This window comes from Chrysochloris asiatica, unplaced genomic scaffold (assembly GCF_000296735.1).
Source record: "Chrysochloris asiatica unplaced genomic scaffold, ChrAsi1.0 scaffold00040, whole genome shotgun sequence".
Taxonomy (NCBI): Eukaryota; Metazoa; Chordata; class Mammalia; order Afrosoricida; family Chrysochloridae; genus Chrysochloris; species Chrysochloris asiatica.
This window is the reverse complement of record NW_006408558.1, coordinates 22,348,191-22,354,495: the sequence shown is the minus strand read 5'-3', so window position 1 is coordinate 22,354,495 and position 6,305 is coordinate 22,348,191. Positions and strand designations below refer to the sequence as shown.

Here is a 6,305-nt window from a genome sequence, read left to right as displayed (position 1 = left end):
ATGTTTCCCCTTCCTGGAATAGAAACAGGTGCCCAAGACTTTTGTTGAAAGAGATCTTGGATTTCTCAAGCCAAAGCAGACCTGCAGAGCTGCTCTTTGTACACTTGCTGCAGTCAAGGTTGACTGACAGCATCAAATGATTCCACATTTTGATGAAGATGATCTTTAGAATAAATCGTTACTTTTATAAATAGTAGTCACCCTAAAAGGAAATGAAATTCTTAGAATTGAATTCTTATGTGTATGAAAATGTAACCGAAAGTGAAACTGTCTGCAATGAAATAAAAGCTGATGAAAGAGCAGCAGAGCAGCAGAGGAACCCGCTCTTTGCTTCAAGATGTCTCAGGTAAGTCAATGTATATTTCCTACCAGTGGTTCTAAGTGGGCGGGTCCTTCTCCTGGAAAAGCCAACGACTTGTTTTAGCCTTGGGCAAAGGTAACTTGGAGAAGAGCTAGTGGGTTTGAACTGTGGATCTTATGGTTAATAGTCTAGTTTTTATCTTAGCCAAATGCACCACCCAGGGACCTAAAGCAAGGGCAGTACCATGTTAAAGGGTAGCCACATGTTCATGAAACAAATCTTTCAATTTGGAATCTTTGAAAATTCAAATTATGTTTGAAAGCATTGTTAGAAACAATATTAAGAGGCAAGTCCTCCGAGGGCGCAGGCCCACCTCCCTTTCTCCATAGCCCCGCACGCCCCGTCCTGGGGCTCAGCCATCCAGGCCCAGCAGCTCTGCTCCTTAGCCAGCAAGGCATCTAGCAGTTAGGCTTTGGTCGCAGCAGGCAGCGCCCGGCTCCAGCTTGCAGCGCGGTGGTCCCAGGCAGCCTGGCCAGCCGGTGGATGGAGTTCAGGGAGGTGGATCGCTGGGAGCCCAGAGCCAGTCAGAGAGTTGAGTCAGGAGTCACTTGAATGTGTTTGCGCCTGCGCAGAGCAGCTCAGCACTTAAGTAACAGTCCACTTTATAAACCGTGATGGTGCAACACCGACAAGCAAAGGAAAAGTTGGTGACTCGCTGTTAGGTGTTGTGGTTGAAAATAATCTAGATATTGATGGTGCGGATGCATGTGAGGGTACTTGGCTTGCTCTACCTGTCCCCTCATCTTTGAAGAGATGAGAAATCAGACACAGCAACTGGTGAAGAGAATGACATGCTTGATTTGGCATGGGCTACCAGACAGATAACGGTTGGACTGCTAATTCTGTTTAACAAAGAATCTGGACAATTTGACTGTTCGAGAACCCGACGAGGTGGCCGATGCCAGACAACCCATTGATATGAGCAAGAAATCCTGAGAGAATAAATAGAAATATTTTCACGAAAGCTTACCTATTGTCATCATTTTTATTTCTTACTGTAATTAAATATATATATTTATTTATATAAATGAATTTATTATTTATATAATTTATCATTATGTAAATGAATATAAATGGATTTATTATTATAACCAGCTTCGCGAATTTTTAATCCCCTTGCATAACTACTGGACTTTTGTAGTTCTGAAAGTATACGATCTTTATTTTGGTTAAATTATATAATGTCAACCAAATATTCTAAAACAGTTTATGACTGTTTAGCAACTTTAGCAAAAGGTTTTCATATAAACCTTATGTATATTTACCTAAAAAGGTAATTAAAATTTTTTAAAAGGTATTATTGATCTTATCTGGGTGAAGGCAGAGATCTCAAATGACTTACCTAAGGCCATACAACTAATTAGAAAAGCTGGTACTAGAACCCTCACCTTGTTACCACAAATTACATGTTCATACAATAGAAAAAGTATGACTATCTTATTTATAAAAGCAATGGAATAGAGTATCTATGGACCAAAAACAAAAAAAACATTTATTTGCTCAGTGAACTGCTTAATTTCCAAGGCAGTTATTAATTATACAAATAAATGTTCAAAATGTTTGATTCATTAAAAAGTATAGAGATTATATGCTGTAAATGAAGTTTGGTCTCTGTTCTGACCATCTGCAGGAATATACTGAAGATCCTATGTCTTCGGGGTTTTTTCTAATGTAAGAAGAATGATTTTCATAATCTTTTTAAAATAATTGGTGTTGTTGTTGTGAAGTGCCATTGAGTCAGTTCCGACCCATAGCAACTCTGTAAAGGGTTTTCAAGGAGCAGCTGGTGAGCTTGAACCACCGACCTCGCAGTCCAAACGGCTTTGCAGTCTGGCGCATTAACCCACAGCGCAACGCCAGGACTCTTTTAAAATAATGTTGATTTAGAAATCTTTCCCTGCAGCACAATGTAAATGTCCTTGTGAATTACATTCTCTTGCTTCTGAGCCTGAGGAAAGTAGCCAGCTGCTACGTTGCATGACCACAGGGGGACGCCATTCTCTTAAACTAGATGGAATTGGACAGCAGTTTTCTTCCTTCCCAGAAATTCGGGGATGGTTTTGAGCGCCACAGATTATCGCTTACTTTATAGAAAACATTTGTACTCTTATCTTTAATGAAATCATAGAAGATAAGAAAGTATTCTTTTTCAAAGCACAGTAAAATGTGAAGATCAGAATAAGTAAATACCATGTCAATTGAGCTAGCTTCAAGTACATAAAACTGTTTGATCAATTTTGCAAATATCTGTCAAGTTTTGTACCTCATCTAAGACATTATGTATACCCGTTAAGAAATACAGAGATGAGCATGACAAACGATGAATGCCCTCAGGGAAAAGCTACCAGGAAATATCCCTGTTATTAGGAAAAGATACAGTATGTGCACAAATAATTTGCTTGCACTAAACTGACCAATTTGCCAAAATAAAAACACTTCTTTTTAAATAATTAAAAAACGAAACAAGAAGCAATATGAAGACTAGAACCATAAACTTACCATATGCATATTGCAGAAAAGCTGGGAAACAGAGTGTTTTTCTCAATATCACAATCTACCTACACTGTTTTTCTGTTTGTCTGTAGTTTTATATGTTACATCTAAGTGTTGCTGCTTTTCAACCATAGTTAACTGGGCATATCTACAGGTTCCAGATAAGGGACAGTTGGCAGAGATTTTGGTGACAGATAATATCAACCTTTCCCAATGAAAAAACAACTGCAAGTTAATCCATGCAGACTATTATTTTCTCATTATAAACTTAATTTTATATTATAAAAATAACTAAAAACTGTCAAAAGAAAACAGTAAAGAAATAAACAATGAAATGTAAAAGACCTTGAAGAATCACTCTTCACTCACCCCATCAGGGTTATTTTCTTCAGATCGTACATAGTGTGTAATACAATTTACTTATAAATTTATGAAAATTATTTTAAACAACAATGAAAGAATAATGATTTTTAACTTGCTCTTCTCAGTTCTTTCCCTATTTGTCCCCTTAAAGTCCCTTTGCTCTTTCTGAAGGCTAATTCATTTACAGTCAGTTTCAGGTTCAATATATGGCATTGGGGAGTTCCAGGAGTGGCTCTGTGGGTTAATGCGCTGGACCACAAGGTCGGTTTAAACCACAAGGTCCGCAGTTCAAATTCACCAACCGCTCCTTGTAAACCCTATATAGGGTCACTATGAGTCGAAACAGACTCGACAGCACTTACAAACAACAATATGGCATTGCAACACCAGGGCTCCTGTTAAGTTAGAATCCAAGTCTAAGGGTATATATTCTTCCAAACACTGAGTTATTTAAAATTTTCAAACATAGCTTAAATGCTCAAATATTCAAAGTTGAAAGAGTTGTTTAGTATACATCTAAATACTCACCACCTACAGCTCTGGTAGCACAGTGGTGATGAGACAGTTTGCTAACCTCAAAATCAGCAGTTTGAAACTACCAGCCACTATGCAGGAGATAGATGAGGCTGTCTGCTCCCGTAAAGATTTACAGCCTCAGAAACCCTATACAGGGTTGCTATGAGTCAGAACCAACTCCACAGCACACCACCACCAGATGTTTACCTGTGCTTTACTGACCCACCTTTAACACATTCACTCTTAGACACACACATATTCCGCATCACAGAAACATTCTGTTACAGGTTCACTCACAGCCTCTTCTCCCGTCCAAGCACCAGCCAGGCCCAACCCTGCTGAGCTCCTGAGAGAGGAGAGAAACCCCTTCAGCATGCAGAGGCCACAGACTCACAGTCTGTTCTTAGCAGGCAGAGAAGCCGGGAGGATATTACTGCCAGAGACAGAAGCCAGGCCCTGAGCCATGTTTCAGAGTATCTCTGGGACATCCTCCCTACTTGGCAGCACTGAGCAGGGATCCAAGTTTGCTAACTCTAGTCCAATAACCAGTGGCGTTTGCCTCAATGTCAAGGTGGTGGTCAAAATGCTGGGCCTGGGAATCAGTCGACCTAGAGTGGAATTCGGGCCAACTCACTTACAGGCAACTTCTTGTCTCAACTCTAAGCTTTGCTTTCCCATTCATAAAATGGATTCATAATAGTGACCACAGAAAAAAATGGTTATGTGGATTTATTGAGCTAATGCCTATAAGACACTTGGCAGAGTGCTTGACTCAGAGTAAGAATGCAATATTTACTATTCCTAAAAATAGCAACACTAAGGTAGAGATTTCAGTTAATGAAGCAACCACTTAGATTATCATTTGTAATTCAGAGTAGCAGCTGAGCAGGGTCTTGGTGGCTGAAGGTCTGTGGCCCTGGCTCATAATGTGGATCAGCATCAGACTAGCAGAGCATAGCTCAGGATATAGGTCCAAATGAATAGATAGCTGGAGACAGCTGATCTGCACCTTCCTATGAGACCTGCTCTGTTCTTGGTTTTGCAGCCACAGCCGAAGCCTGGAGACCTGATTGAGATCTTCCGCTTTCTCCACAGTCACTGGACCATCTACATTGGCAACGGATATGTGGCCCACCTGATCCACCCAAGTAAGAACCAATGTGCTGGAGTTGAGACGGGGGAGCTATGGGTAGCATTGTTGTTGTTGTTGTTGTTAGGTGCCATCAAGTCGATACTGACCCACAGCGACCTTATACACAGCAGAACGAAATACTGTCCGATCCTGGACCAACCTCACTACTGTTGCCACACTTGAGTCCATCAATGCTGCCACTTTGCCAATCCATCTCACTGGGGGTCTTCCTCTTTTCCTCTGACCCTCCACCTTACCAAACATGATATCCTTCTCCAGTGACTCGTCCCTCCTGACAATATGTCCGAAGTATGAGAGACGAAGTTTAGCCATCCTGGCCTCCAAGGAGCACTCTGGCTGCACTTGTTCCAAAACAGATCGATTGGTTCTTTTGGCAGTCCATGGCACTTTAGCATTCTCCTCCAACACCACAACTCAAAGGCATCAATTCTTCTACAGTCTTCTTTATTCACTGTCCAGTTTCCACGTGCATATGAGGTTATTGATAATACCATGGCTTAGGTCAGGCACACCTTAGTCCTCAAGCTGACATCTTTGTTCTTCAACACTTTAAAAAGGTCTTGTGCAGCAGATTTGCCTAATGCAAAACATTGTTTGATCTCTTGACTGCTGCTTCCATGAGTGTTCATTCAAGAAGAATGAAGTCCTTGACTCTGCTCCCAGCTGACAGTTGGTTCCTGAGTGTTAAAAAAAAAGTCCACAAATTATGTGGCAATATTTTCTAAAATTGTGCCTTGACAGTAGGGTAGCTCTGCTTGTCCATGTTTTATATACGATGACCTGGGATAAAAGAGGCTCAACTTTTAGGCATAAAACCCGTGAATAGGACACAGGTATTTGCACAGACACACTTGGTTATAAATTCAATTTCAACCTTCATACCTTGGTTTCCTTGACAATAAAATAAGGCTAAAAATATTTATCTTGGATAATGTTTCTTAATACAAACATTGTAAAGTGCGGAAATGTAATCAAGTCAGTAAATTTCTAAAAACGCAGATTTAGACACTGGACCTAAAAAGGCTTCCTTGAGCCTGCCTGGTCAGTAGTTCCCTCTATCCCCAAAGGTTGTTGTTGTTGTTAAGTGCCTTCGAGTCGGAGCTGACCCATAGCTACCCTGTACAGGGTAAGGATCCCGATTCTAATTCGCTCACCATAGATCCGTTTTTTCTACTCAACAGCATGCCTGGGAGTCACCTCCATTATTGTATCAGGGAACACTGGGCCAGGTATCAGGAGAGGAGGCTCATTGTCCCCACAAAATCCAGCTGTGGCTCTAGTAGCAGCTCCTTACTTTTTCATGGCATTGTAGTTCCACTTACACACATGTGCTACAATTTAATTCTACTGATGGACATTGAATTGTTTCTAGTTTGGGACTACTGTGGATAGAGCTATTAAGGATATTCCTTTTTTTTT

At 40.7% G+C, this 6,305-nt stretch overlaps 1 pseudogene; it reads left to right on the top strand.

The window, feature by feature from the left end:
- The window catches only part of LOC102832724, a 53,740-nt pseudogene that overhangs the window by 34,279 nt on the left and 13,156 nt on the right, over positions 1-6,305 (top strand).